Source organism: Sylvia atricapilla, chromosome 2 (assembly GCF_009819655.1).
Source record: "Sylvia atricapilla isolate bSylAtr1 chromosome 2, bSylAtr1.pri, whole genome shotgun sequence".
Classification (NCBI taxonomy): Eukaryota; Metazoa; Chordata; class Aves; order Passeriformes; family Sylviidae; genus Sylvia; species Sylvia atricapilla.
This window is the reverse complement of record NC_089141.1, coordinates 52,178,935-52,197,561: the sequence shown is the minus strand read 5'-3', so window position 1 is coordinate 52,197,561 and position 18,627 is coordinate 52,178,935. Positions and strand designations below refer to the sequence as shown.

Sequence of the window (18,627 nt, the reverse complement as noted above, 5' to 3'; positions counted from 1 at the left end):
GCTCTCCACGCCCTCCCCGCTCCCGCGCGCTCCCGACCCAACCGCCGCTAATGGGGAAAGGGGGGGCTGGGGGGGGAAGAGAGGGAAGGAGGGAGGAGAAAGAGAGAGGGAGAGAGAGGGAAATGTCACCCGGAGCCCGGGCCCGCGGGGGAGAGGTGGCGCGTTAGAGATGTGTGGGAGAGAGGGAGCGAGAGGGAGAGAGAGAGAGAGAGAGAGAGAGAGGGGGAGCGAGACCTCCGCTGGCCCCGCGAACTTGTCAAGGTAAAGGCGCCGGTGGAAGGGAGGGGGGTGGATAGGGGGGCACGACAGCGGATTTTGGGAAGGTAGGGAAAGGAAGCCCGGCTGGGGAGGGGGATGTGCGCCAAGAGGACCTGAGGAAAATATGAACAGCGCCTCCCTCCCGCGCCTCTAAGGACCCCGCGGCTCCCGCTGCTCTCAGGTTGCAGCCTGACCCCCCTTGTCCCCCCCATGGCCGCGCACCCCGCCGCAGCCAGAGGAGGGCTCGGAGCGCTCGGCGCTTGCCCGCAGCGCGCGGGCCCGATCCCGATCCCGGATCCCGACTGGCAGCCGCCGCTCCCCATCCCCCTCCTGCCGCCGCACCGGCTCCGGGCGGCAGCGCCCCGGGGCGCCCCCCGGCCACCCCCGGCCGGGCTTGCGAGCAGCCCCCGGGTGGCGCAGCGGGGCTGCGTGGGCTCATCCCGGGGCAGAGCGGGCCCGGAGCGCATTACACTGGTCATTGCAAAAACAAAAAACAAAAAAAAAAAACCCAAAAACCCAAACCAACAAAAAAAGCCCCACACCAAAAGAAAAAAAAAAAAAAAGAAAAGAAAGAAAAAAAAAAGGCAAAAAGCCCTTTCGGAGGAACCTGACGGAGCGAGGTTCAACTCGGGCAGCGCTCTCGCCTCGGCTGCGCGCAGAGCGCTCGGAGAAAAGGCGAACTTTCATTTTCACGCCGCATCCTCCCCTCCGCACCAAGCTGTGACTTGTAAGGTACCTGATGGCCGGGTTAGTGCTCCCACCCGCGTTTCAGGGATGGGGAAGCCGAGATGGAGGTTAGCGAGCTGCCGAAAGCCGCGGGGGGAAGAAGGCAGGCTACAGTGCCGCCCGAGCCACTCGCTGCCTGCACTTGACTTGTGCCTCATGAAGGTCCTTCCCTGGGAGCTCCGCGGACCCTGCCTCGGCTGGGAGACCCAGCGCATCCGTGCCAGCCGCTCCTCGGGCTTTCTGCCTTCAGCCTTGCGGGGTTTTTTTCCTAAGCCGATGCACTTTTTAGAAAGGGAAAAGAAAGCAGGGACCTCAGACCTGCAAACTGTTGTTCTCATGACTTAGGGGAAGATTTTTCAAAAGTACATAATGGGAATCTGGGAGCTCTGCTCCCACTGACTTTCAAAATCTTCCCTCACGTCTGTGAGCAAGTCCTCTTGAACTCGGTTGGACTGCTGGCAGACGAGCGGTAGCAGGCTCAGGGCCTAATGCTTTTCATGATTCTACTGCTCCTGCTAGAGCTGCATTGACAAAATATAAGCTGAACAAGTTTTGAAAGAGAGGTAATTTTTCTCGCTTTTTTTTTTTTTTTTTTTTTTTTTTAACCACTGCTACAGTACAAGACACCAGGCTTTTGGGCTCAAAAAACTTAGACCATCATGGCTACGAAAACTACTGCTGCTCAGAGAGTATGTAATTCTGGAGTACCTTAAGGAAAAAAGTAGTGCCATGCAACATGTAAGTAATCACAAAGCTAATATTATGCATTTATGTTATTATATTTTGTCTGAATTAAAGTTTAGTGCTGCTAAAAAAACTGATTCCTAATTTTTTTAAACTAGGTTCTCAGTGAAAATGAGCCAGATGACAAAACTTCAGATCGTAAAGGCATTCTATAAAAAGGAGGAAATATAGATGATTTGCAGTATATTTACTTTTTTGCTCTTCTTTTATTAAAATTATTCTGAGCAAAATTTTCAAAAAGTGTGCATTTCAACTGAAAAGAATGATAGTACCTGTTTCCTATTTTTTTTGTCCTGAAGGTTATGTGCCTGTGAACAGAGAACTTTGCAGTAGAAATAGGCAGGGAAAACAGTTAAGGAAAATATAAAATTATGGTGTTGCTGATAACACTTCTCTGTACTTAGATTATGTAGAGTTTTGCCCTAAAATAATTCTAGTTATTATTTTTCACCCGTTTTTCCAACCTAATATAAAAAAAGATATAGAAAATAGTATGTCAGTTTTCTGTGATACACTGTTTCTATGATACATGGTATTCTCTAATATGAATAGGACAATACTGTCCTTTCGGATACCATTCCATTAAGATTTTTTGATGAAAGTGAAATTTTTACATCCCCTAATATCTTGCTTTCAGGTTCCATTCTTAATGCACATAGGCCCCAGTTCTGCACAGACTGAAATGTATATTATTATGTGTAAGCACACTGAGTAGTTCCCTTCATTATTATGCTCTTGTGTTTTGGACTTACAAAGCTAATAGTGACATTACACAATCATTATTCTCAGAATTACTTAGGACTGCATAAAGCTTAAACCTAATGTAATAATCTTAGTTTACACCTTCTATCTATCCATATCTCTTAACTTAAATAATGGACAATTATAATAATTTGTGGATCAGAATGGGTAAATATTTAACAGAGAATTAGAACGAGGGAGAAAGGCAATTGCTGTAGGGTAAAAATCCATGTAGGAGGAGGTGGCTATTGCATTCTTTAGCTGTAGCATCTGGGAGAGGATCATCAGTGTGTTTCCTCAGTGACTGGCCAAGCCAAAAAGTCACAGCAGGAACACAGCTGAGGACAGAAGGAAAGGAAAAGGATTTTGAGCCTCACCAAAAAGTGATGTCAATCCTTTAGATCAAATTTTCATCCCAAACAAATTGAACTCATCCGAGTCCAACTGGACTCATCGGAGTGGTGGATGTCTTATCTGCTGTGGTAGCAGATATGAGGTTAAGCTGCAGTTTCTGTAATCAACTCCTTTCTTCATGCAGTTCTCATTACAGTACTATCTGAACACTTCCTCATAGTGTCTCTCCTGTGTTCTTCTCTTCAGAGACTGCCATTAAATTATCAGAGAATCTCCTCATACGGTAATAAGTGACATGACCAGCATTTGTCATGTTATCTGTTCTTTTGTTGCCAAGGGAAGGAGCATGTGCAATTGAATGTTTTCAGTTTATTGTATGCGTCTTTCCTTCCAAACTAGTTATGTCTTTATGTTAGTGAGGTAAGGCTGAAGTTAGGTGTTTTGTTCTTCAAGCAAGGTGCAGGTAAATTTCTGATGGCCCTTAGCTGATAGCTCTTAGGCAGTTTCATTCCTTAGACTTTCACCATCCCGAGAAAGTTCTGTCTGTAGAACTTTCAGCTTTTTTTCTCACTTCTTGCACAGATCCTCTTATGTCAGACAAGAGAAACTGCTGACAACTGGATCCAGTCTAGAGACCTTGAAGGCACCACTTTAGGAATCCCGGGTTTATGCCATGGAAAATCTTGAGATCCTGAATTTGTAAATTAAAAGTCACAAAATCAGTATAAAGAGGGGCTTATAATAACCTACATTGCTGAGATGACATCCTCCCAGCTTCCTGTACTTGGAGTTTCCTATATGCAGCAGGCTTTGTGCATGGATACTGGATTGCTTAGAACCAGTTGAGAGGTGGCAAACCCAAAGCAAGGCACTTGTCTGCTAAAATGACACAGAAGCTCATAACTAGGGATGATTAGAAAGCTGGAGGCTGTCTTCTGGCTCAGGCATGCATTACTTTACAAATTACCTTGCTATGTGTTTTTAAGATTTATTTTACAACTGTGAGGATTAGAGGAATTTGTTGTAATGAAAACTGGCATTGTGTCATTAATATGTAACTTTTTAGTTAGGTTATTTGGCTTGCCTGGGTTCTTGCATATTATTCCATTTCATCTGGAAAGTTCCTAGGTAAGTTAGACCAATTGGGGGGCACTAAGTTTCACCCACAAGATTATAATAATTGCACACCTACATATTATTTTGGTATTCAGTGTTTGTATAGTATATGGACATAGAGCCAGTGGAAATTTTAATTTTTTTCCTACTTAATTTTCTAATTTGAGCCCTGCCTTGCCCCTGATGCTCATCCAGCCTTCTAGATCCTTGTTATAGGTTAATCTAAGCCTCTCTTCAGGCTTCCCTTGTAAATTTTGTATCACTTGAAGTTTAAAGTTTCAGTTTAATAACGTAGTAACTGTAGTTGGGCATCTTCCTTCAAGTGTGTTTTGCTTTCTTGCTGTAGCCATTCAGTCTCTAATTACCCTGACAAATACAGGATTTGGAATTCATTGCTTTTGCGATTTTAGTCTGCTTGCAATGATAGAGGTTGTAATCTAGAAAGGACTAAAGTGGATAGCATTTGTTATCGTACAATGAAAACAGAGTTTTGAATTTGCCAGAATAAATCTGATCTAAGGATTCTTCTGTAGACTGTAAGGACTGCAAGAAGTATGTGCTGGCTTAGGGCATGCATATATTTTCTTAGATTTCCTATGAACTTCCATATGAAAAATAAAACTAGGTTTTTTTTTCCTTTTACCTCCTGAGTTTTCAATAGCAAACATTCAATTTGGATTTTTTGAGTCTCTAAAATGCTCAATATAGCATAAAGACTGGTGGCATAGTCATTGAAAGGTTGGATTTTTGTATTTTGTTAACATCTTCTAGTATTGACTCCAACATATCTGTAGGCCTGACTCATAATAACAAATGTATCCCTGAGCATTTAAGAAAAGATTTGGTATTAAACTTAGGATCTAAAGTTTTGCATAGATGGTCTAACTGTAACTTCTAAATGTTTTAATATTTTTGTGGATTTAATGTTGTGAAAAGTTCTGGCTTGGTATCTGTGAAAACTGAAGCCCTTTCTTTATTCGTGGATTAATTACAGCAGAACAGTGGCCAAGCGATCTTCACAGCACCCATGAACTTCAACCTTGAACCAAAGAAGACTCATCCAATGGTGAGAAAAGAGTGTGGTTGTCATGACTGTTGAGTTAGGGATGCTCTATTATTTTTTCCCGTTTAGCACTGATTCTGTTATTTTATAGATATTGAAGTTAGATTTTTGTAGGGTAATTTCTGAGACCATAACCAAATTTCTCCTCCACACCCATATTTCAGCTGTTAATTTTTCAAGCTTTGCTTTATTCTTTGCTGTCTTTAACTTCAAAAATAATTGTTAGTGGCACACTGAATTCATTAGTTAATTTCTGTATTACTTTCTTTAACTTTAGTCCCATGCATGTCCTTAACTCTGTTCACATGAATAGTTTTATTAGTAGCACTTCTTAGGGGAGTGAACTTCAGGATATATGAATATTTGAAAGACTAAAGTTTAAATTTTGCAGATGTGTATGCTTGCAACTAAATTAAATGCTACTGAAATCAAGGCAAGCATGGAGGATCTGAAAGTGCTTTTAGCTAGTATTAGTTTGTTTGCTTTTTTGCCATACAATTTTTTTTTTCTTTTAAGACTGATGCAAGATGTTAATTTGCTTCTCTACTTTCCAGTTTCTGGGAAATTTTTAACTCTGAGCTTCACAACATTTATAAAATTTTAGTAGTGCTCATAATTCTCCTGAGAAGAACAAAACATTGTTTTGTTTAGCTGTTTTGTGAAAGGTGACTGAATATAGAATATATACTGTTTCTCTCTTATTTCACTGCCCTAATCAGGTCTTTAATCCTACTCATAAGAATCACTAGGTAGTGATTTTTATATGTATGGATTTATTAAGCACAGCTCTAAAAAAACGAGAAGTTTCCTTTCTTTTAGACATATAAATAAAGGATGGAATATTGGTAGCAGGGGCTTGCTTGCATGAGAATGTAGTTGTTACATGTTGTTGTTGACTTCCTGGTAATTTAGATAGGTGACAATTTAAAATAATGGTGCACAGAATGATCCATAGCTCAGGAGATGGATCACGGTGACCAGAAGTTCAGAGAATGCTGAGAGATGCCCCAGACCTTTTTTGGTATCTCAACAAATGGCTCAATTCCTGTTCTCCTTTAGTGACTGTACCGTAGAAGGGACAGAACTCTATTAGTGGCTTATGATTTCCGCAGTTTATCCTCTTGGAATATGGGATATTAACCCTGTCTCAGCTCTTTACCAAACTGGGTTTGGAAGCAGAAATGTGTTTAAATAGCCAAGACAGATGCTGAACCCTTTATGCCAGCATCTGAGCTACACCCTGTGTTAAGAATTACTTTGAGTACTGTTTTCAACCACTAAACTTATTTAATCTTTGCCAGGGTTCTTTACCATTTCATGTTTTAAAAACAAGGTTTAATACTTAAACCAGAAGGAAGCAGAAGTTTTCAGGCACATTGCATTGAGATGTAACCCAGGGGTCGTTTATTTTTAATACAGATTCAACAATCTGTTTCTTTGTTCTTTCTCAGCCATTTTTTCTTTATTTTTCTTTTAGAGAGCTGATTCTTGAATTAACTTTGAGCATTTAACTATCTGCATTCTCTTTATCAAACAATCTTGCATTTGAGTAAAAATACTTGCATGAGTGTGGGAGAGAAGAGCCTAAATCCACATTAGTCCCTTGCATCTTGTATTTGACTTTGCCCATCTGGTAACCAATGGGCTGAATCCTGACTAGCACCAAAGTGTGAGTCTGAATGTTATTAGGGTAAGGAGCTGAGGCTCAGTTTTGAATGTGTTTTGGATACTACAGCCTTAGTGAAAGATAACAATGAGATGTAAACTGGTTTACAAATTTAAGTGCTTCTTTGGTTGATCAGCTGAGCAGAGTTTAGCTACTCCAAGTGCTTAAAGTTAAATGGTTTTAAGGTTTTCTTAAGGCATTTTTCAAATTGATGTAATTCTTTCATCAACAGAAGACAGTAGGCCCATGTCAAACAGTTTTGAAAAGCTTGTCTTCATTACCCTGCTTAGAATATAACTTTGTTTCTTTTGTTCCATCCTCTTTTGGTTGAATCACTTCACTTCCCTGACTCTTACACCTGTGTGTCCTGCTAACCTTTCCTCTAATGTCCTTTTTCTATTACGCTTTGTGCACACTGATTATTCTTGGCTCTCTTCTTTTTTACTGAGTTTTAGAGGTCATTATACTTTTTCAGTTCTTTCCTTCCTTCATCAATTGCTAGAATACCGCAACAAATCACCCCTCTGGTTTCAAGTTTGCCTTTTTAGTGAGATACACAAGTCAGAAATGTAGTTCTATATCAATAGAAGGGTAACGAGCATTGTGGATGCTATTGATAGAAAGGAACTGGTTTTATATTATTATAAAACTATTCCCCTAATTTGGGATGTCGGGAAATCCGGGCAGTAAGATCAGGATTTAAGGTGATGCTGCGTTTAAAAATCTTAGGCAGTTATTAAACAACACAACACAAACCACCAAAACCCACCACCCCAAAAACAGACAAACCCAAACCAAAACATACACAAACCAAAACACCTTCAACAAAAAACCACCACACCCAACCACTCAATGAAAAAACCCACAAAAGTACAGGTATACTGAATAGACTGATTAGAGTCGATGGGGCTGTTTTACTGGACTGTATGTCATTGAACTTTTTAAGTCCTAGGAAAGACAGTATGGAGTTGGAAGAGAAACAAGGATCTCCGTGAGGGCAGTCAGTTATAGTCATGGTATGTAAAAAAAAAAAAAAGAAAAGAAAAGAATTTTTATTTCTGTTAAATTTTCACCTTTACGAAGCACCTGTATTCAGGGCCCTGTTCTTGCAAAATGACGCCAGTTTTATTGAAAGTCTCTACATTCTCTGAATTAATTTATGCTATCATTGTGTAACAATTGTGCTCTGTTGTATCTGCTTCATGTGTGTAACTCCTGAATGAAAACAATAAGTGACATAAAAATCATTATTTTCACAGTGATTATGCTATAGTGTTTTCATGCCTAGGTTCTGAGCAAAACAGATATATAGGATCCTGTTATCTCCTAATAACTTTCAAATCCCTGCTTAATTTCAGCTTCATTTGGATATAGGTAGGGGTCACAAGTCAAGTTTTCTGCAGTTTGATGAAATTTAGCAGCTGTGAGTTGAGAAAGGACTCAATTAGTGCCCCCAGGTAGAAAAAGCCACAGCATGGACTCAGAAATTTTCTGTTCTGTTCACTGTTGCCTTGTAGTCAGCATGCTTGGTTGGTCTGCCAGTCAACACGTGTAGCTCAGACCTGGCCACATGTGAGCTGCCTCCTGTTCTCCTAAACATCAGAAGCTGAATTTTAGAGTAATCTGTTCAGAAGGATGGGAGAACAGCCAGGCTAGCTTCAGCACAAATGTGTTGGTGGCACCTATAAGTATGCAGGTAGGTAACTAGGCTTCGTTACTTCTGCTAGTCATGAAAAAAACCTTGGTTTTGCCAGGGCCTTCTAGTCTCCCAAACACTGTGAATCATTCCATGATACGGTGTTTTCTATATCTGGATTAGAAAAATGTTTTCTTGTCTGTGTCAGAGAAGGGAACTGTGAGACAGCTTCAGTATTTCATTTCTTTGGTTGTTTGGATGTTAGCTCTGAGCTATTCCTTAGGCTGTCAAAATTGTAAAACTCTGTTTTCAGCTCTCTCCAGAAACTGGCTGTAATTTAAACTGCAGCTATGTGTCCCTGACCCATCCTACAACCTACTCTTTTGGAACAGTGCAGAAAATATGCATTGTATTCCAATTAACCCTTTGTGAAGAAGATGTGGAGCTAGATACAGGGGGAGAAAACTGTTAGGATCAGGCTTCATCATGTACCACAACTGCAACTTGGAAATGCTAAATCTGTAGCTGCATGATTTTGTCACCAAATTGTGCTGAAAGGTCTTGTCTGACCATTCATCTCAGTCAGTGAGAAATGGGCAGATTACACTGGCCAGAGGTGCTGTGTCACTCACTGTACAAACTCAGGTAGGCATACTAACTTGACATATGTCTGATATTTTAAAATTTTCTGTGTAATGTTAGACATGGGTCAAGATACAACACCTCTTAAACAGAATTCAGTGCTGTGGCATATTCTTTTAAAACAGTTAAATGTCTCAGAATAACAGATGCCCAAGAGTCATGCATATGAAATGTAAAATTTGAAAGAAGTAACATGAAAGAAGACTTTCATTCAGTATCATAAGGTAACTGTCTTGAAATGTCAAATTTTGTTTGTCCATTTGAAACCATCAACCTGGCAGCAAGAAACAAAACTTGTGATACTCTATTTCCATTTTCTGCTAATTTTCATGTGTTTTTTTGTTTTTTTTTTTTTTTTTTTCCCCCCACAAAATCAAAGCCAAGAAGAGAACAATTAGTCATTACAAAAAAACAAAAAAACCCTCAAACAAACTGCATTCCATTTTATGCAACTTTTGGGTTGTCAGATTCTCAAATCCTTTCAATTTGTCCCAACTTTTTTGTTTATTTGTTTTAAAGGATTGTTGTTTCTGTAGAGCTATCTGTATTAAAGGAATGAAGAAATGTTTTTGTGCATGTTTCCAGGATCTATTAGTTCTTAAAACCTTTATCAATAGTGGTCTTGCCTAGTGTCACCAGTTAAATATTACTTAATGGAACATATGGCTAACTGGCTTTTAAATGGTTATAGTATATAAAGATACTGTAATTTATAACATTTTCTGTTTAAGAAAAGTAAGGTCAAATAATGGATTTTAAGTTTTGTGTGAACAGTTTGGTGGTGTATTCTTGTTTAACACTATGTTGTGTTCTTCCTGTGTTTTAAATGGTGTTCACAAAGTCCTTTAACTTGGCAAAATTTTTCATAAGGATTTTTTTGTTTTAAAAAGCTGCCACTTTTTTGTCTAAAAAAGACTATTTCTAAACTGCTTTTCATTATGTATTTTGAAGACTTCAGTTGTGGTTGCTACTATATGTGGTCAGCTACTTCCACAGTCATGAAGACCTCAATAAATTCACAGGCCTAGGCTGTGTCCATAAAATGGATGTTGTGGGACAGATTTTAAAAAGGTTGAAGCACTAAAAAGTGACTATTGCACCACAGACCAAAGAAACTAGGATAATGAATTTTAGAAAATGATAATTTAAAAATTATATTTCAAGTAATATCAGTAAAAGCTTCCATAATGTGCTGCCACTACATGTAAAATTCATAAGCAATTTTAAACCAACATTCTTTAAAGAAGAAGCTAAAAATTCCTGTAAATAATATGCAACTTGAAGAGGTATGGAACTCCTTTATTATGTGCTAAATGCTGTAATAAAACAGGCTATCAGTAGATTTTGCTGCATGTTACTATTTTATTTTTTAAATCTTGGTATTTTTGCAGGTGTGTGAGGAACAGGTCCTGTTCTCGCTGTTGTTACTCCCACATAGACAGACTCTGTAATTGATTATGTGTGGGTAGGGCCCTATTGAAATTCAGGAGATTCTGCAGTAGCGCGGGGTTCTTTTTGTGAAAGTTCAGTTGCAAGATCAGGACCCTACTGTGACTCCTTACTGTGCGTTCTGTCACTGTCTCATTGATTGTACTGGAACCTGCCCATGGGATAATGTAAGTGCTGCTTTTTCCCCCACTTGTACTTTAGATGTGAATTAATCATAAAGCATTTCTAATTAGAAAATTAGTATAATTTACATACATTCGTTTAATTATGTTTTTTGGCAGTACCAAATACTATATTCCTCAAAACTTCTTTATGGCACTGAGGCTTTGTGGATAGTTGGTCACATGATGAGAAAATTCAGCTGTAAGTACATCAAAATGATTGACTTTTTCAATAGTTAGTCGTTACTGATGTTGGCAAACTAACAGTGATAAAAATGTAAAACAAGAGGTTTGACCTACGTCAAATTACTTCAGTTCTTTTAAGAAATATATACAGTATACTACCCCGTTAAGGAATTTATTATTCTTAGGTAATTCACCATGGGACCCTGAAGTCTTCTCTACTGCAATTAGGTAGGCAGTTCTAAGTGGTTCATTTTCTTCCTTTTCAGAATGGTGTGTCTCTGACTTGCTCTGTGTTTTGACCGATAAACCTTTTGAAATCTATAGATGTGTAAAAACTCTTTATACCACCAGTATTGTTTGTATAGATATTGCAAACTGATTACTAACGTAATTGTCTTGCTGGGTTGAATACTGAAATGTTAAGAAATATGCACTTTTATTTGTGTCAGTGTACCTTGGTTAAATTGAAACTGAGCTGGCATCATGAGTGAATTTGATCATAATTGCTGATTAGCTATAGTCTTAGGCAGGAACTACATATTACCCATATCATATGTCAGTGAATTCACTCAAAAAATAGCTATAAATATCTATGCTTGGGTTAAGGAGGAAGTTCTTTTCCTGTAGCTATGGGTACAGTCATTGCTTTGACTCCTATTTTTATATACAAATGAGCAAAAGCTACATGTAGGGTGTTTTCCCTGTATACAAAAGGGGCATTGTAACACTCTGTGCCCCTTTTTATGATGTTGTATTTCCTTTCTGGTATTTAAATTCAAGGATGTTTTCAGCTGTGTCTTAATATCAAAAAAAATGGAAGAACTGGAAATGTTACTGAATTTGTGGATAATTATCAAGGGGCTGTAAGGTCTGGAGGAATTGTGTGTAAGGACAATTAGAGATTCTTCCTCATGAAGCAAGGACACAGTATTTTGATGAGTAAAGGTTAAGGAGCACAGGATTATTTCTATTGCTGGCACAAGAGCAGCATGAAATGAAAGTAATTTGAAGAAAGAGCAAGTTCAAAAAAGAAATCAAACTCAGATCAGAGTAGACTAGAGAGCACAGTTAAAAAAACCAAATCATCAAACAAAACCCCCCAAAACAAAACCAAAACCCTTATATGGGTTGAAAAATATACCTGAGAGGAGAAAAAATGGCTAGCTATTGGTACTTTTCATTGCACTAAATGTATGATACATTTAAGTTTAAAACTTTTAGTAAATGCTTTTCTTGAAGTTTTTTGGTTTTCTTCTGCTGGAGAGGAGTATAAGAACTTTGAGGCGTTAAAGAAGACTCTGTGACTACTTGTGAATAATGGTATGAATGGGGGATTCAAGATGACAGTTACACCTAAGAAGAGGAGACAATGGTTGCTAAATAAAATTAGTGTCAAGCAGAAGCTAAATTTTCTGTTCAACACACAAAACTTAATGATTTTGAAATGCATCACCTTCAACAGTGCTCAAGCCACAACTTTATTATGTTCATTAGGGGATGGATATTGTCATAGTTCTTGTTTAAAAATCTGAGCACTTATTCTTTTGAGATTTTGCAATATAAAATGAAATAGAGATTTTTCATATGAAATGAAATCAGGATTTTATTTTCAGATACTGAATGTTTCAGAACACTGAATGTTTAATTTTGCATTAAAAAATCCTGCTCAGTGTTTTTTTTTTATTGTACTTAGATCTATATGTTTCTGTTGTCACCTTTAGTCCTATTTGCCATTTATGTTTTTATTTGCAGTAAGGTTGGGTAAAAGAAAAAAAAGCAGAGGAAGATTAGGGGATTGCAAAAACCACCGAAACACAGTCTTCTAGCTGTGCCTTTAGAAAACAAGTGCTCAGATCTAGTTACAGAGGAGGAAAGGAAGGAAAGTGGCATGCCAGTGAGTTGGGTATGAGGAATTGGTCTTGCATGTTTCATCTCTTCTGATTTTTCTCTCATCACCACTGAGATCACCTGGGTGGGACTGCTTCCCCTTCCTGTGATCGCAACTTCCCATTACTTTGAAGGAGATATGTTGGGCATAGCTCTCTCCTGCCTGCAGCGTGCTGCTACAAATGTTTGGAAAAAAGGAAGTCTGATTGTGCTGTGCTATAACCAACTCTCCAACACTCACTGCTGCTTACCCCGATTATTTGAGTACCTGATCTGATTGTTTCTTTGGTTTAACTCGTGCTGTGATGCTGCAAATGGCTGAAACCAGAACAAAAGCAAGAAAACATCAAGAGAAGGAGATGATGTTTTTGGAATGTAGAGAGTGGGCATTTGCTGCACAGCTACATATGTCAGCTCTTGAGAATACCTCAAGAGCTGAAATACCAATCTACAGCAACAGAGTTAGTTTCCTTCTGTGCACTAAGAAGGAAGAGGAAAGGAATGTGCCTGAACAAGTCAGCATGTTAGCTGTAAGTCTCTGAGATCTTTTCCTCTATTGCTGTTTGCACTCTGCTTGTATGGTGACTGTCCTGAATGTAGCATGTCGTTATTTGTGTCGAAAGAGGCACTCCTCACATTGGTAGCATCATGAACCTTGTTTCTCTTCAACCCTTGAAAGTCAAAACATGTAGCAGAAATAGCTGTAACAATTTAGTAATAATGTGACATGAAAGATTTTCTCATTTCACAAGTATTTCTAGGAAAAACAATGTTGTTATGCCATTTCATAGACCTCTCTTCCAATCCTAAGGACAGATTAATGCCATGAAAATTTTCTTCAGCAATGCCCTTAGTTCCTTATTTCCAGTTACAACTATTGTCTTTTGTTAGTAGTTTTTTTGTATTTAGGTTGATGCCCTCTCAAAACCTCTCTGGACTTTTTATGAGTGATACCATCATGCGGTCATTTGTTTTGTCATCAAATCTAGTGTAAACCTGCATTTTGGGAATCTTTTTTCCAGTCTTTAAAGGATGATCATTCTTCTCTGTCACTATGTTTTTCATGGATCAATTCTTATTAGAAAATCTTTTACTTGGCCTTGACAAAATGCAGCCTTGCCTTGGCTCATTAGCTAGTCAAACTGCTGCTCTACTGTAAATACCATTTTCCAAACCTACTCCTTTGCTATTTTCAATTTCCTGCTTCATTTTAAAGCAATAAAGATCTGTCTTTATTTTCAAACTCATCAGGACTAGCGTCTATGTGATACCGCTCCTCAGTATCAAGCGATTGACTCTGTTTTGATCAACATACGATGCAACTTCCAACATTCAGTCATTAAATTTTCAGTCACACAGAATATTTCTCCTCAGCTGTCTTCATGTATTTGTTCACTTCCTCATCAGCAGAAGTGTTCACTATCTTCCTCTAAATTTTTTCTTAGAGTTTATGTTACTGTGGAGCTTAAAGCAATCCAACACTAGGACAAACAGTTATATTGCAGGTGTATTATAGCAAAGGCATATCACAGTAGTACTGCATTTGGACTATGCCATTAATCTCCCTCCTTTGTCTCTTTGTGTAGAATTTAAGCATATCTATATTTTGTTGTGTTGTTTAATCTCATGGCCCAGCCAGCGTATATGAAGGGGCCCATGGTGAGGCCTCCAAGATTTATGGTAGTACCAGATAAATAATAATTGAAATCTCATTGAATGCGGCAGTGACTGCTGGATTCCATGTGCCTAATTTCCATGTCATTAATTTAATGCAGAAAGAAAGGTTAGCTCCAGCCAGAGGGCCTCACAAAAGGAAAAAGAAGTGAGTTTGAAGCCACAGAAAAAATGCTAGCCCCAGACGGGCCACCTCAGCTGTCAAACTCAGGTCTGTAGCTACTGGCGTTATGTCCTGAAAGCATCTCTCTCTTCTGTTCTACACAGCAAGTAAGACCACATTCTCACTTCTCATATAAGGAAGTAAATGCAAATATCACAACGTCTGCAGAGTATTCAGAAGGACTTCTTATACTTCTGTAGCCTCCTTCATGTATTCTATTCATGACACAGCATCTCTTGGTACAGAAATCTTGATAACCACAACTGTGCCATTCATCAGTTCTTTTTCAAATGCCATTTGATCTTTGCTGGGAAGGAACCTATACTAGGTTTTATATGGTATCTCGGCACATTCCTATCTCATAGTGCTCTGCTTCCATTGTGCCTCAAAGTAATGAGTCTTCAGAAAAGTGGTAAGGATGAATTCAGTCGGGAATTCCCCAGGTATGTCACCCTCTTTCTGTAAATGGGTCTGCATGTAACCCCTTCTTTTAAAGGCACACTGAAATGTCAGTGTTTAGATTGTGCAGAGATGATGTAATGTTGAGTGCTGGCTGATTACAGAGATGGTAGAATTGGGACTGTGCAGACAAACAGTCCAGTATGTACCAAAAAAAATATTGTCAGAAAATCATTTTATCAGAATAAACCACAAAATGTATGGTTCTATTGCTGAATAGGAGAACCTTAGTAAGAGCTCTGGCCTAGTTGGTGAGATGGACGCAATTGCTGTGAAATACTGTGGGAGACTGGGGAGTGTGTGCAACCCAAAAGCTTGATCATAGCAACAGTTCTTGGTTTTATATGTATAGACTAGGTAAACTTAATGTTAGCCATCACAGGCTGTGCATTTAGATATTATTGAGCACTAACTTTTTGAGCAAACAAGATAGGGAATCCAGAAGGAGAGAGACAGCCCTTGATTTAATCTAGATCACCATACAACAAATGACTGTGGAAGAACCATTCAGTAGTAAGATATCATACTGAAGTTTGTCTCACTTGTAGGAGAAAAAAGATTAAAATAAAATTTAAAAAGTCAAGTCTTGTTTAAAAAAGAATTGCATACTAATGAAGACACAGTTTAAATAAATATTAAAAATACATCGGGACTTAGTTTTCTGATTCTAACCTGATTAAGTAACACTTTTCCAACACACTTCAGCAGAAAAAGAAGCTACTAGAATAATACAGACTTTTAAAAAAGCAAAATTCAAGCAAACAAAGCAGAAAAGAGCACAATTCTGGCATGTGTAGACCTAATATGAGGCAGAACAAAAAGGTTTTGAAATGCAATGGGCTAAAATTCTAAAAGGCAAACCCCATCTTTTTCCTGTGTAAATTTTGCTAGTAGAGAGGTGAGTTTAATAGATAGTTGTGGTTAAGGAAAAAGACAAAGCCCTTACAGAAAGAAATTGAACTCATTGCACGGGCAAGGTTTATGACAGAATGATTAGGGACTCCCCAAACAGGAGTTGTTTTAATAGGGAATAGTTTCAGATATGATGTCTCAGTAAAAGGTTTTTAAACAGTTGACTGAATAACATTAATAAATTGCCCAATAAAATGCTGTTCATTTAGTAGTCTTTAGAAAAATTCAGAAATTAATTCGTAAGCAATCCATTACTGTGTTTGTGTAATCTGGTACTTAAATTAGCCTTGAGAGCAAGGAATGGAAGTAACAAATGTGGCCCTAGTTTTAGAAAGGGTTTTAGGGATGGTCATGGACTGATGAACTAAAAAGTCAGGCTACCTGACAGACAAAATGCCAGTGATTGTGATAAAGTATACAGTTAATAGGACATGGATAGGTGTAATAGCAACCATCATGGCTTTTGTACAAGTAGTTTTGTTCTTACAGGCTTTGCTAGTTATTTGAAGGAGTAATTTCCAGATGCGCAGGAAAAAGTGACCCAAAATTTTTTTAAAGTTTTGTAACTGAAGACTGTTTAGAAAATGAAGTAAGGAGTCACTTAAATCCTGTATGGATTAGTAAAGGGTTAGAGATAGGGAACAGTATAGTGACTAATCGAGAGTTTTAACACTACCCCGTCAGAGAGGTGTGTACTGGCACCTTTGCTGGTCCACCTGTTCCTAAATAGTCTGGAAAAGTGCAATTTAAGATTGCAGATGATAAAGGGAAAATATTCACAGTTGGAAGCAGACCTAATGTTGACCCTGAAGAGCTGTAGAAGGATCTCACAGCAGGACCTGTGGTGATCCAGGAGCCATGGCTGTCACAGTGGCCAGATATCGCTGACCCCACTGTTCAGCCAAATCCATCATCAGAGAGAGGCAGTGGCTGTTGGATTACAGCAGCCATCAGCCCGTAAACGTGAGCTCAGCAGGCTGTGACCAGTCCTGCCACTCAGGAACGCAGGGACTTGTAGCTGTTCTTTTTAACAGCAGGGGCTGCAAAATGAAGAGAAGATTCTTTCTCCCAGTTTTCTGAGTTTCATAACCCCAGCGAGCTTAAAGTACATGTTTTGAACTTGGAGTTCCTGCCTGCTACAGGGTTGGAATCACTGTTAAAGTGATAGGTAATGTCTTGCTGCTGGGAAAAGCCAGGGCTCTCAAGCCACCTTACTGGTGTTTGCAAGGATTTTTAGCAGCTTCTGTTAATTTCTTAAAATCATTCTGGATCTGTAAATAAGAGTCTTATCCTCATTTTAAACTTTTAAACATGTATCAAGGGTATACTGTTCCTATTTCCTTAAATCTGTAGATTTTTTTTATTGTTCCTTTTTCTAGCAGTAGCAATATTATGGATGGGCAGATCAATTTTACTTCTGTTGTTCACAAACCAGTGGACAATGGCAAATGTCAGTTGCTGCTACTTCAGAAGCTAAAAGGACTTGCAGGCCCTAAATTGATCCCAGGAGAAATCAGATAAAGAAGCAGAAATGTTTTATGCAGAAACCAGAAGGTCTGGAGGGAGGAATGGAGTAGAAGATATCACTGTACCTTTGTAACAGCTGGAATGGTTTCCGAGCTGTTGTCTGCAAATCCCTAGTGGACTCCAAGGCTATGGTGAATTGAACATCTGTTGGCTAAACCATAACAGTCCTTTAAATAGTCTTTCCAATTAAAAGTTTGATCAGATGGGTGTGTGGTGGCTTTTGAAAATTGCTGAGGACTGATAGTGATCTGTTGCTCAAACAAAGTGGGAACTGATGTTCTGGAGCATATGAAAAAGTAGAGAGCTCTCCCTACCTTCCCAGTTTTAGGTAAATTGTGTGCCTCTCCACAAGGAGCAACAGCAAGAGGTGCCCAGAAAGGAGACAGAAGTAGTCTGGCAGCATTAATCCTTCTGTCCCCATTACACTGTTCCCAGTCACAGAAATACGGGTTCTGAGTCATTGTATCATCCTTGAGTATCTCTAAAATTCTTCACTAGTCCTACTTTTTATATATACTCCCAATTAGTAGGTTTAGTTTTCTGATAAGTGAGTTTGATTTTTCAAGTCTTGGGTCCCCATCTGACAAAAATACACTTGTCAGCTCCTCTAGATGACAATATATATCCGCCTTTGAATTAAAGCCTGATTTCTCATTGCCAGAAAAACAGATTTTAGAATTTTCCATTCTGTCATTATTAATTGGCATAAACTTTCCTTACAATTATTAATGTCTTATTACCCATTTGTTACTTTTTCAAAATGCCAGTTGTATTTGACCAACTTCTTTTAATTTATTTCCCTGAATGATAATTCTACATTGTACATCCTTATATTATGTCTCTTACTACCTTATTCTTGCTATTGAAAACTTCCAGTGTTATAAAATATTTATATTAGCAGTGCTTTTAGTTGTCCTTGACATAGTTTACTTCCCATTGTCCAGAGTACCATACAAGCACATCCATAAGTAATTTGTAGAGATGTTAGCTTTTCCAACCCTCTGTGCATATTTTGTTAGGAATTGTGGCAGTGTCAGAATTTGAGGTACACCAAACTATAAGCCATATTCAAGTGGTATAAATGTGTTTATCTTAAATATGTTAAAGAAATAATTTGTCTGATGTAAAATTACTATAATGTATTTTATGAAATTTAAACAAAATAGTAGAAACAAATACTGACAATAGTTGTGTTTTTTTGAAGGATAAAGCAAGCTGACAGGTGCTTTGTTTAACCTTTTTGTGTTCCATTCTTCTTACTCA

The 18,627-nt window shown here is 38.5% G+C and overlaps 1 protein-coding gene and 2 long non-coding RNA genes across 3 annotated transcripts in view; 2 read left to right on the top strand and 1 right to left on the bottom strand.

Annotated features, from left to right (window-relative positions):
• Positions 1-18,627, top strand: part of TRIM13 (tripartite motif containing 13) — a 212,133-nt gene that overhangs the window by 52,607 nt on the left and 140,899 nt on the right. The gene's annotated exons all lie outside the window — the stretch shown is intronic.
• The window catches only part of LOC136357726 (uncharacterized), a 78,224-nt gene that overhangs the window by 27,983 nt on the left and 31,614 nt on the right, over positions 1-18,627 (bottom strand). Inside the window, exon 4 of the long non-coding RNA XR_010742936.1 lies at positions 973-3,514. This is a non-coding gene — a long non-coding RNA (uncharacterized lncRNA). The remainder of the gene's footprint in view (positions 1-972; positions 3,515-18,627) is intronic.
• LOC136357722 (uncharacterized) lies at positions 9,680-11,086 on the top strand. Its single transcript, XR_010742935.1, has 2 exons — positions 9,680-10,758; positions 10,928-11,086. It is a non-coding gene; the product is annotated as an uncharacterized lncRNA (long non-coding RNA).